Genomic DNA, 13,047 nt, shown 5'->3' with positions numbered 1-13,047 from the left:
GGCATTAGAAGACCTGACTCTCAGAAAGGCACATGAGTATATCCTTTAACTCTGATTTTGGTCAAAAGCTATGCACCAGAGAGAGAGAGAGAGACTCACAAAAGCCTGAGCTGTAAGTAGAATCCTAGGAGTTTGCTCTGTAAAACCACTTCATCCCACTGCTTTTCCCAGCAGGAACCAAGCAGAAACAAGAGAAGACAGGTCACCTCTTGCCCCAGGGCTGCTGTTCTTCCTTTCTTGTGACAAACACCTGAAGGCCTCCAGTGACCATCCTGACAGGGGCAGTGCTTTAACAACAAATCCTGTCACTCTGCTTGAGAGAGCTCAAAAGATTAAGAGGGAATAAGAGTTAGAGGGCAGAAGGGAGGAAAATGTTTTCAAGTGGGAAATACCTGGCTGGGTGGGGAGGAGGGCAAGGGAGGGAGCAGTTGCTGAGGTACTTCTGTATAGCTCTAGTTTGGAGGATATTCATGAGAATGGGAGGGATGCATGTGACACAGATGCTTTAGATGCTTTTACATCCATTTCTTAAAAACCAGAACTCAGGCAATTGCTGAGTGTCTTTCAGGTTCACAGGGCATTTTCTTTAACTTCTCTTTTTCCCATGAGATGATGAAGAGCTTATAGGAGTTTTAAATTGAGTCAAGCAGGACTTAGATGTAGAGAAAGTATCAAATTAACCTGAGCAAAAGAAAAGACTACACTTTAGATGGAGGATAAAAGTGTCATAAAAATATATCTGTATATATGTGTGTGTGGTGCATGTGTGCCTATCTATATGTACAGATATATGCAGAACCATATACATTTTATAAGCACTACAGTGAGCCTGGGAGGTTAAAAACATTCTTATCCCCAAAAGCAGTCCAGGAGTTGGGGATGTCATTTACTCAACCTCCTCAATAGGGACTCAGTGATGATATTTATGTTATCAACATAAAACAGTAGTATACAGGATTAAAAAAAAAAAAAAAAAAAAAAAAAAAAAAAAAACCAACAAACAAACAAAAAAACAAAAAAAAAAACCAAAAAAACAAAAAAAAAAAAAAAAAACCAAAAAAAACCCAAAAAACCCAAAAGAAAAGTGATATTAAAGAAAAAAAGAAAGAAACTAACCCACTGAATGATTATATTCTGTAAGGAATGAGGAGTGGAGGTAAATCTACTGCAAAGGGAATGCTTGGCTATAGCAATAACACTTGCCAGGTTTCCCCATGGATTTAATTTTAATAATAAGTTTAATAATTTGTAGCCTCTGATTTCTCAACTTTCTTATTGTCCTAAGGAGTTCCTGTACACAACTGACCCATCTCAAGACATATCTTTGTGCCAGGTGTCTGATCTCACTCACTGAGATGGCAAGGGCCAACTTAAACTTAGAAGTTCTTGCCATTGCCTGTTGCAGACATCTTTTCATTAAAACCCTTTCTTAGGATTTTTCCTGCTGCAGCTGAGAAGTTTCAGCAACAAATGTAAACAATGGTTATCTGCTGCTGTGGAATGCAACAGGTCCACCTGTGATTGGCCCCTCTTGGATGTTCACAATTAATGGCCAATCAAGGACTGAGCTATCTCAGACAGAGTCGGAAAGAGCTCCTTTGTTATTCATTCTTTTCTATTCTTAGCTTAGATAGCCTTCTGAGAACTTTTACTTCTATTTATTTTTAGTACAGTTATAATGTAGTATTTATATCATAAAATAATAAATCAAGCCTTCTGAACATGGAATCAGCATTCTCGCCTCTCTCTTCACCTGCAAACCCTTGTGACCACGGTCACAATTGCCCTTATCTGTGGCCACTTTCTTCTGTCCAAATGCTGTGGTTTGCTGTCCCTTGGATTTTCTGGTTACATTCCAGCTTCTCAAGCATTCACTAAACACAGTAAAAGCAGGACTTCAAGTAATTTCACATGGAGAGGAGGTAATCTTTGACATCAAGGTCAATGTATATGTATAACTGAATGCTCTTAGTTGCCATAGAAAAGGCATATTAAACATGTCAATTATTAACCAAAGTGCAACACTTGTGCTGAAACATTCCCTCCTCACACCAAGCTTTAAAAATAAACATAACCGCATACAGTACAAAGTGTTCAAGACATGCACTGATTCCTATCTATTATAAATATGCAAAATTTGACAATCAAGTATGGCCAAGGAGTCTGAAGGTCTTAAACCCTCTCACATATCCAACAGAGGCCCTTTTGCTAAGTTGCTGCATGACCTGGAACCCAGGTTTGGATTTTCTGCTTGTCTCGTGTGCTCTCACTATGCTGGGCAGTTAAGTGGGCACTCAGGAGGATTTCTGCATGGAATTTCTGAGGTCCCTCTTGGACTGCAGACTCCCTCCAACACTCAGTCTAGAAGGCTTCTTCTTGCTGACCTTCTTTGCTCTACGTATGCCTTAAAAGCCCTGTGGTGGAAAAAGCAAAGTGATTTGCAGAGTGAGAGGGTGCAGAGGGCTTGGTGGGGGCAGCTGGAGTGCACAGCACTTCAGCCATTCAGCAGCTGCTCCCTGATGGCTGGGAGGTGTTTTGGGGAGCATGGGAAAGCAGCCCTCACAACATCTGATGCTGTCTTGTGAGAAATTCATAATGCAGTTTTGTTGGATTGTAAAAGCCTTGTTGTTTTTCATAGAATTTTCATAGTCTCAATAAATACATCTACTAATGGTGTTGTACCTTTATTTCATATCTTCCTACAAAAGCACAGGAAATTAAAAATTTTATTAGATGAGACATCCTTTACTCCTTAATTACCAACAAAAATATAAGAACACTCTGGAATGTTGATTTTTAACTAGATGATAAAAAATATTCAGGTTGCATCAGCCATTCCAATATTACGGCAATGAAAGCCAAACATCCTTCACTAACTTTTATGTAATGTATAACTTGTACATAATGTATCAGGTGATATGAAGCCAAAATACCTACAGAAGACTGTTTTTTAAAGAGTACACACTCAGACTTAACCCCTGATGAACATTTTAACAGTGCCACATAGAAGAAACCAAAGGAATTGTGCTAAAACTCACCAAAAATCCCCACACAGTTTTTTACAAGTTTGTATTTATTACTGAAATCCTTCCACACTTAAATATTCTAACAGCCCCAGTGAAATAATGTCAAATCCATTGAAATCATATTGGGAACCTTTGTTACAAACCTTTACTGATGAGGAGGAGCAGCATAGGAGCCTCTGGCCCTCATAGCAATGGCATCAGTCTGGTTCTGTGGGACATGATTGTTTGCTAAAGTTCACAGATAACTGAACTCAAAGTAGCAATCACGTGAGTACAGCAGTGGCTTCCAAGATCCAAAACAATAGACTTTCAAACTGTAAAATATTTTTCTGCAGAGAAAAGCTTTTGGGATCTGAGACTGAATGCAACCTGCAGTTTTCCTTGGAGAGGTGTATTATGGAGTGGAGGAGGAGAAAAAGGGTTTCCTGTTTGGAGGAAAAACCTGTATCCATTCATCTGCAGCTGCTCTTGCTCACAAAACTAGATTACCTGCCAATAAGATAAATTCATGGACTGGTGTGCTGAGAGAAAAGGCAGTAGTGTAAAATCCAAGATTAAAACATGATATTAAAAGCATGACATTATAAGGAAATTGATGTAAATGAAATGGCTCTGAAATCTGCTGTGTTTGGAGAATGTCTTTCTGTAGCACAGCCACACCTTTACGTAGGAACTTGTGTCCACCCTTTCAAAGCCCCACAGCCTGGAGCCAGATGAAGAGGTCTCAGCTTGGTGATGGAGCAGATGTCCTGGCTTCAGCTGAGATAGATTTAGTTTTCTTCCTAGTAGTTGGTATAGTGCTGTTTTTGGATTCAGTGTGAGAATAATGCTGATATCACACTGATGGTTTAAGTGCTTATTCTAATTAATCATTATTATTATTACTATGATTATTATTACAAGCTTTGTTGTAATTATTAAGCTATTCTTGTCTCAATCCATGGTTTTAACCTCTTTCTGATTCTTCTCCAAATCACACTGGGGGTGGGTGGGGAGCTGAGCAAGCAGTTGTGAAGGGCTTAGTTGCTGGCTGCAGTTAAAACAAAACAATATAGATTTAAAATTCTGGGGAAGGAGTCGGTAAAACAAGCTGGGGTAAACTCCACTCAGACAGCACTAAACCTTTTGCACTCTTAAATCCCATGTAGAAGGGACCTAAACTCCACAGCAGCCTCTCCCATGCTTTGGCATGTTCTCGTGTTAACAGCGAGAGCCACACAACTCCACTCAACCACCCATTTAACCAAAGTGCTGCATAATATATTAAAAATTATAAAAAAAGCTGCACTGTTGTGAAGGTGGAGGAAGAGCAGATCCTTCAGTAAGTGCTAATTGTCCCAAAGAGTCCCAACTCTTTCTAATGTCTCAAGCCAGGAAAGTTTATTAGCAGGTACAGTAAAATCTGGCAGGAGGCACTTTATTTCATGTTTCCATCTGCCAGTTATATTTCATGAAATGGAAGATTGTCCTTTCACCCCATAAATTCACCTTTTTTACTGCATAAATTTTACATTAAATACTAATAGCATTGTTTCAGGGGATCAACCAAAGGACATAACTGGCAATTAAAGAGCTCCAATTATATCATAATTTTCTGTGCTGACTTATTTCAACAGATTACTGAATTTCAATTGAAATGGTATTCTGAAGGGGCTTAGAAATGTTTTAAGCATATGTTCCAGGGCTACAGTCCCAGCACTGAATACTAATATTCCAGTTTGAGATGTGTGCTCTCATGTGTCACAGATATCATAGTTTCTGTTCATTTTCCATGAATTATTGAAATTAAGAATTACTTCCTGTTTTCTTTATAAAATCAACACTTACTACCAGCAGAGCTAGAAGGAGTAAAATCCAGGAAATGTGCTGCAGTAGATAAGAACTGAAAGCAGTGTGTTGGGGATGGTACCTGTATTTACATATTTGTATTTTATTAAGAAATTGAAAGAGCCTGCCCGTGTTGTATAATTCATGCATCATAAATAAACACAAACCAGATAACTGGAAGCAAAGGCTCACACAGTAGCAACAATTCATTCCTCCCCTGCAGTGACTGTCTGGGCAATGCTCCACTTTGTCCTGCAAAATTCCCACTACCCACGCCTTCTAAGGAGTGTTTCAGCTCACTGGGAAATACTATACAAGGTCTTCTTAGGGTCAAGAAGTAAAAACAAGAGGTATGAGAGTGCACACAAATGCAAAAGTTTCATTTAATCTTTGGAATTTGATTTGTGTACTGCATGGATTTCTGAATAGCAGGAATATGAGGAAAAACAGTAGTGAATAATGTCAGTTTAACAGCCAGTGTAAATCAGACTGTACACAGGTCCAGAGGCAATATGTAGCTATTTAAAGGTGTTCATGGGTTTATATCACCTGCCAGTGACTTAAAAAGGCAGCCCAAAGCTACGAGTCTAAAGCAATATGTAGCCATGTAAATCAGTGCCTTTTTCCAGCTTAAGGCATGTTGAAGAATATGGAACTATCTGTGCAGATTTATGTAAAAAATATGAAGAACAGAAAGAGCTCAGAACAAAACCTTGCACTTTGCATGGAAGGTGCCAAGAGGTAGCAATTGATGATCAAGTTGTCCAATACTTGCTTGAGACTCCTGTGCAACACAGCTGGGGGGTTTGGATGGAGATGGACTTTAATTAGTCTGGAGCATTCCAGAGCTCTCTCCAATATGCACCACAGTTTTTGAGCTCTCCGTACTGTTAATACCTAGGCAAAATAAATTAAAATACTTTTTTCAATTAAAAATTGAAATACTTTTTTCAATTAAAAAACTCAAACAAAACAATACCTCACTTTTTCCTTTAACGCAGATTTACTGCAAATTAGTTTTGATATTACATGTGAGCTGTCTATCACAGATTGCATATACTTAGAGAAAAATTATGTTGAAAATATCCAAATCTTCCGTCAAAATTTCAGAAGAGCCAAGCTTAGAACCTGAAACCAAAGCATATTAAATTGATAAAGTGTTTTTCAACAACAGCTTTCCTCTCTAACAGTTGTCTTTGGTTCACTTATTTAGTCTAGACTGCTGCTATAACTACATCATGTGACATCCAGAAAAAAAGGGCAAAGACAATTCATTTTCCTCTCCCAATCTATCAATGAAAACAAGATACTGGAAGATGAGGTACACTAACTAAAATTCTGAAAATTATGGTAACAAGGAGGAAAGGTCTCAGATCACTGAAAAGCAGTAGAATCTAGTTAATAAACAAAAATCATTAACTGTAAAACACGGCCTGATATACAGAAAAATGGATTTATCCCATATGTTTATTGTACTTATGTCAATTATTTAGGTATATTTTTAGAAATTTTATTTATATCTATATTTTTTGTAAGATCATTGCTTTATGGTCTTAGTGTTTAACAACTTTTACCTGTACCAATAATTTTCATACTGCAAAACTAAATAAATCTTTTTTTTTTCTAATGAGTGTGAACAGCTAAATAACCCAGATCGCAATCTTATCCAGACAATCCAGATTAAATAAACTATGCATCTTGATGAGAGAGCACAAATTTTAACAGTCTCTGGAGGCAAGAAGTATTTTTCCAGGCTGGTCTACATGGTCTAGAACAGGTTAAGAAGACTTCCTCTCAGACTTTCAGTTTTGTAGGCCTGCCATCTATGAATCTGTGCTCCCTTAATTTTTTCTACAGCTAGTATTTTTGAAAGCAGGTTTGTTTCAAATGGTCTCTAGGTCTCAGTTTTCTCTTTTTCTAAAAATATAATTCCCATTTTTCTCACCCCTCATTTACAAAGTCTGACTTGCCATTTTGCATTCGTTCATAGCACAGCATGACAAAGAACTGCCAGCAGGAAACAAGGATTAAGGGCTTGACTTTTCTCAAGTTAGCTAAAAGTGAATATTTTATTTTTCTCACTCCAAAAAACCCCAAGCGTATGATACATACTTTCCAAGGACACCAAAATATTTCATTATGTATTTTAGACAGCTATAAATATATTTTACTTTCCAAAACCAGTGGATGTTTCTTCTCCTAAAACCATCCTGGGCTCTTGGTTAAGTCTATATTCAGATATTTTTTAAAGAACTCTTTTGATTACCTTTTTTAAAAAAAGAAAACTTATTACAGAGTAAATGTTTGTCCCAGTTGCTGCATTTAAGCGAGAATTGTGTTTGAGTACAAGAATCCATTCTAATACAACCTAGCAATTTGTGTTTCAGGGGATATTTTTGAATGTTTTTATTACATTTGCATAAAGAAGCTGGACAAGCTTTACAGCCCTCGGAGCTTAGAAAGGCAAAAATAAATATGACTAGTAGAGGCAGAAAATGTCTTTCTCTGAAAAGCTAGAGAACACCTAAAGTTTGACTCATATCTCATAGTACAGGGGTGCATAGAAGCTTCAATTAAACCTTGCCCTGGCTCGCACGAGGGTGGCACCACAGCAAATCCTGCACATGGTCTGGTACTGCTGGCAAGGACAGCTGCCCCAGCAGGCTGGCTAACTGGGAAAAGTCCATGTCACACCAGTAAACCCCAGGGGCTTTGCCACAGGCTGGGGAGCACCACACATCATCTTAGCCAGTGAAAGGCCTCAATGAAATGATTGCTCAGACACGATGCTCTCAAGCATTTTGCCATTTCTGTGCAACAGGAGCTAATGAGGCCAGACTGGATTTGGATCATATAAAGCCAGTAATAAAAGAACTAATCTTGAAGGTTTTCTCACAAAAGCCCAGTTTACCTGAGAGCTTTTTGTGTAAAAATAGTTTATTAATATTCTACAGCAGGGAGTTTGAGGTACATGCAATCTCTGCAAACAGAACTCATTTATTTTTCACAGAGTGAAGAGAAATCTAAAGAAATTCTCCAGTGACTCTGCTCAGCTTCGCTGGAAATACAGAATTGACTTTACCAAATATGTTTCTGGAATAGAACTAAAGACAACGTTTGAAATTAAACTGGTGCCAAAAACCTAATTTCACACAGCCTGTAAGTCTTTCATTGAGAAGTTTCATAATTCTCCTGTCTCTTTTCAATACAGATTTGGTGTGTAGATTCAAACTGTCTCCTGAGCACAAGGAGGAATATTCAATTTGTAGCACCTGAATGTTCACTTCTTCATATCCCAAACATCTGTGCAACTCAAATAATCATTTCTCACAGGGATGTGAGAGAGAGGTGTCTTAGTAGAGTTTGTGGGACAAATAAGCACTTGAACACATTGCACCAGTGCTGCTAAGATCTTGACTTCCTAAGTGCTGAGCTAACACAAACTGATAACACTGCCACTTTATCACTTGGCAGCATCTGCACACCTAATGTTCCACAATGCCATAAATGATGATACCAGTCACCAAAAATATCATTCACACAACCAGCCATGAAGACAACACATTTGTACAATCCAAATGTGGTTTTGAATATTTCCCACCCTTGGAACCAAGTCTTGCTGTTGGTTATAGAAATAAACCCTCTTTCCGTTTGGTATGATCAGCCGGTGCCAAGCCAGAAGTCACTGCTGATCTACTGTGCTATTTGATTGGTGAAATGTGGGCAATCCCTGAGGATGGGCCACTACAGGCTACCAGGGTTCTCAGAGAGCTTTAATATGTGAAATTACTTCATTTCCTGACCTGGCTGCTGCTGACCCAGACAGCATATTCTCTGGATAGACAGCTTCCCTGAGGCCCAAGACTGATAACAGAGAGACATCTCAGCAGCACAGCAAACCTGGATTTGCAGCTCAACAGCTGTTTCTTTTTTTCATTTGCCAGGGTCAAGTTTCAACCTCAGCTGGCTCAGACTCCCAGATCTAACCCACAGCATCAGGAAGCCAGCAGGCTTGAAAATAGACTCTGAATAGGTACCTTGGATTTTTTTCCTCCTTTCCTAGCTCTCACAGATGGACTCCCTCCATTTGCTTGTACAACAGGGCTTCTGAGTCCAGGAAGCATTAAGTCATTCCTGCTTCACCTTCAAGATGTAGAAGCTTGGCCCAATTTGTTTGGTCTGGTTTTGGTTTTTTATTTACTTTATGAGTTAACAAATTCTGTATGTGAGCTTTACAACATCTCATTATTAGAGGTACATAGTAGTAATATATCCATAAACACAATTTTTATATATTATCATCAAAACACAGGCAGCTTTGTAGTAAGTCTTACAAAACCCCCAAAAAGCTAAATGCCAGCGTTACATTGTTAATGAGAAAGACAATCACTTTTCCTCTTCAAATTTTTTTCTCTTCTCTTTTTGAAGGATTAGTATACTAGCATGAACTAACTGAAACACCCCCTCTAAGCTATTAGGTTGTGAGACAACAAAAAAAGCATTATGAAAACATTAGCTTAGGCAAATAACATTTATACCACAGATTAAAAGTTGCTTTAATTTCCTATACCCAAGAATAATATTGCTGGTCCTCATTTTTGGACAGAAAAATAGAAACATGTGGCTTCTCAGGATAGAAAGAAAAAAAGACTCTTCCAAATGCAATATTCATTTCAGGTCTAGCCATACCAAATAATAGTTAGTGATTTATTGTCAGTTTGATTTATGGCACGAGCAAGGTCCTGCCAAATTACCAGTTCCTCGAACTGCAGTTTCCATTCAGCTCCTCCACAGTTCACAGGAAAGTACAGCTCAAAAGATGTGATATGGTGCCTAAAGGGACTGGATGTAAGAGAAACCAGGAGATAGCAGAGAGCAATCTGCTAAGGAAAATGTAGCTTGGCAGGAAATGCCCAGAAAATGTGAAGCAAAGGGAGACTGAATCAGACTGGGAGCCAAGGCTGTTATTTATGAAATCAAGCCTAAATTACTGCATAATGTTGTCTCTTCCAAACCAAAGGAGCAGCACACGCAAGGAAACTTGCTCAAAATAACCTTGCTGTCTTGTTGGAGACTTCCTCTCCTGAATCCCCTACTATCCTGAACTAGGGGGTAACCTGAGGTGTCAAACACACACCCATGCATGGTGATTTAGAGCCATGGCTGCATTCCTTTGAAGATTTATCACTGTTTGATGGGAGAAAGACCTGCAATTAAAATCTATGTCAACAAGCAGAAGTCAAATGCAAGGATAAGGTCACACAGCTAGAAAAAAACATTTGCTTTATACACTTTACAGAACATAATGACACAATGTCTTGGAGAAACAACTGTTTCACTTAATTTTAGAAAATAAAAGAAGTAATGATGACTGAAAAGATGTAGCATGATTCATAACACAAGGAGAGGAAAGAAGTTGTTTCTAAGGCAGTATTAGGACAATACTTTGCCTGAAACCCACAATCCAGTTTCACAAACTTGCTGTTGTGAAAATGTATTTAAAAGTAAATAAATGTTTATGTGGAGTTTGGAATCTGAGCAGATAAAAGCTGATAAACAAAGACTATATTACCAATATTTAAATTTTGATAAATCTTACAATCAAGATGCCAGGGGTCCTAATTATAAGTAAATAGGAGGGACGTTGAGATGCTTGAGCGTGTCCAAAGGAGAGCAACGAGGCTGGTGAGGGGCTTGAATCACAAGCCATATGAAGAACGACTGAGGGAGCTGGGGTTGTCCAGCCTGGAGAAAAGGAGACCCAGGGGTGACCTTATCACTCTCTTCAACTTCCTGAAGGGTGGCTGTGGTGAGCTGGGGGTCGGCCTCTTTCTCTGGGCGACAACAGACAGAACAAGAGGACACAGTCTCAAGCTGCGCCAAGGGAGATACAGGCTAGAATTAAGGAGGAAGTATTTTACAGAAAGAGTGGTCAAATACTGGAATCATCTACCCAGGGAGGTGGTAGAGTCACCATCCCTCGAAGAGTTTAAAAACAGACTGGATGTGGCACTTGGTGCCATGATCTAGTTGAGGTGTTAGAACATGGGTTGGAATCAATGATCTTAAAGGTCTCTTCCAACCTAGAATTTCTGTGATTCTGTGATTCTGTGAAATGGTGGGGTCCTAATTTTAAGTAATTTTAGTTCACCTTCACATAGCAGCCAGAAATAAACTGCAAGAAAATCTGGTTTCTAATTGCACCAGCCCATTTTTGTTGTTATGCTGCTTAAAGTCATCAGTGGGGTTATGAGAGCACTTAGCAGTTGTAAGGGACGTGCTCCTGCAAGATTGAAAAAGGTGGCAGAAGTCACTCAGCAGAAGTGACAGTGGCAGCATGTTGGGAACCCCATTAGAGCAGGTCCAGAGGAGGGCCATGAAGGTAAACTGAGGGCTGGAACAGCTCCCCTGTGAGGACAGGCTGAGCCTGCTGGGGCTGAGGACATTTTGTAGCACCCTTCCAGTACATAAAAAAGGCCTACAGAAAGGGAAAGAGAGACCTTTTTATGCAGGCATATGATGAAGGGGTAAGGCTTTAAACTCAAAGAAAGCAGGTTTAGATAGATATTAGGAAGAAATCCTTTACTGTGAGGGTGGTGAGGCACTGGAACAGGTTGCCCAGAGAAGTTGTGGGTACCCCATCCCTGCAAGGGTTCAAGGGCCTCTGAATAACCTGGTCTGGTGGAAGGTGTCCCTGTCCATGGCAGGGGCATCGGAACTGGATGATCTTTGAACTAGATGATCTTTAAAGTCCGTTCAAGTCCAAACCCTTCCATGATTATACAAACCCAAAACCAGGAACAAACCCAGGCACAGTTCTCTATGAAAAGCTAACAGCCTGATGTCAACTTACCCATGGTTCAGCCAGAGTTGAACAATCAGCCCCTCCCTGACAGATAACAAACTGGCAAAGGATCTGACAGAAAGTGCAGCAGCAGCATATGCCTTTCCTTGAACTAAATTTACAAATGGGTTTCCCATTTCCTCAGTATACATGTAATTTACAACCCCAACAGCTTTGTCCCTCTTACCCTACTTGTTTTTTTAGTTTTTTGTTGTTGCTGGCTTTTTTTCTATTCGGGTAAGGAATGAGTTGTCCATTTCCTTTTTCCATTTTTGGTTCCCTCATACCCTTCTTGCACCATAATTTAGCTATGATTTATTTTACAGTCCTGTTCCAAACAGGTGTCTGTTTTCTGGCTGCCCCTGCAAATATAGTTCCAGAGAGCAGATGGTAATAGTTAGCTGCCTTCTGCACCTGCATGGATGAGAGCAGATCTGAAGAACCTCTGCTGTATTTTGAGCAGCTCAGAGCAATATTTAGACAACTCTGTGGTTAAAATAAGTAGCCAACTGTATCTGGCTTGGCACTGAAACTGTGCTGATCATTAGTGGAGCTGAATTTAAGACAGAAAATGGGTTTGGCAAACTAAGATAAAGGGAGGACAATTTGGCACATCATCAGCCAAAAAGGCGCCCCAGGAATGCCAGCATGAATGAACAATACCTGCCCACACCCTTCCTGTCATGTTACAGGGTCTCTTACTGCAATCACACAAATAAACTCATTTACTGCGTTTCAGACCAAGTCCAAGTGTCAAGATTCAGCTAAGGATTTGGGGACATCTTAATTAAGGCCAGCAAAGCAGTGTTAATTTTCCAAACGTGCTTCAGTTGGTCACTGGACTGATCTAACCTATAATGCTCTGACACAGGATAAGGAAGGTGTGGGAGAGAGATTTGAAACCTGAGGTTTTTGAAAGAGGTAATCAGCCTGAGAATTAGTGAGCTAAAAAAAGAGGGGGAGAGGGAAAAGAGAGAGAAAGAGAGGTGAGAGCGAACATTCTTCAAATCCATGCAGCAGAAATGTAGGAGGCAGTTACTGAAAGAAACAAGTGAGAGGTTGGATGGGACTTTGAGCCACACTCCCCCCAGAAAAAAAAAAAAAAAAAAAAAAAAAGGCCAAATCAGTGAAAAGTAAGAAAAAATCTGGAAATAATCATTAGAAATTTCAGTCCAGGGAAAAGCTGTGCACTGAAAATATGTTTTGAGACACAAACTGAAGGAAGATATTTGTCTCTGATTGGTGCAGATCAGCAGCAGTTCTAGGCACCAGGTCAGGTGTTCAGGTGCACAGCAGAGGAGTCAGGTTCAAGGGGTTGGGAAAGTCCCATCTCTAAACCAGATCAACATG

The sequence above is a fragment of the Ammospiza caudacuta genome, chromosome 1 (genome assembly GCF_027887145.1).
Source record: "Ammospiza caudacuta isolate bAmmCau1 chromosome 1, bAmmCau1.pri, whole genome shotgun sequence".
Classification (NCBI taxonomy): Eukaryota; Metazoa; Chordata; class Aves; order Passeriformes; family Passerellidae; genus Ammospiza; species Ammospiza caudacuta.
The sequence above is the reverse complement of the archived record's forward strand: the minus strand, read 5'-3'. Positions refer to the sequence as shown.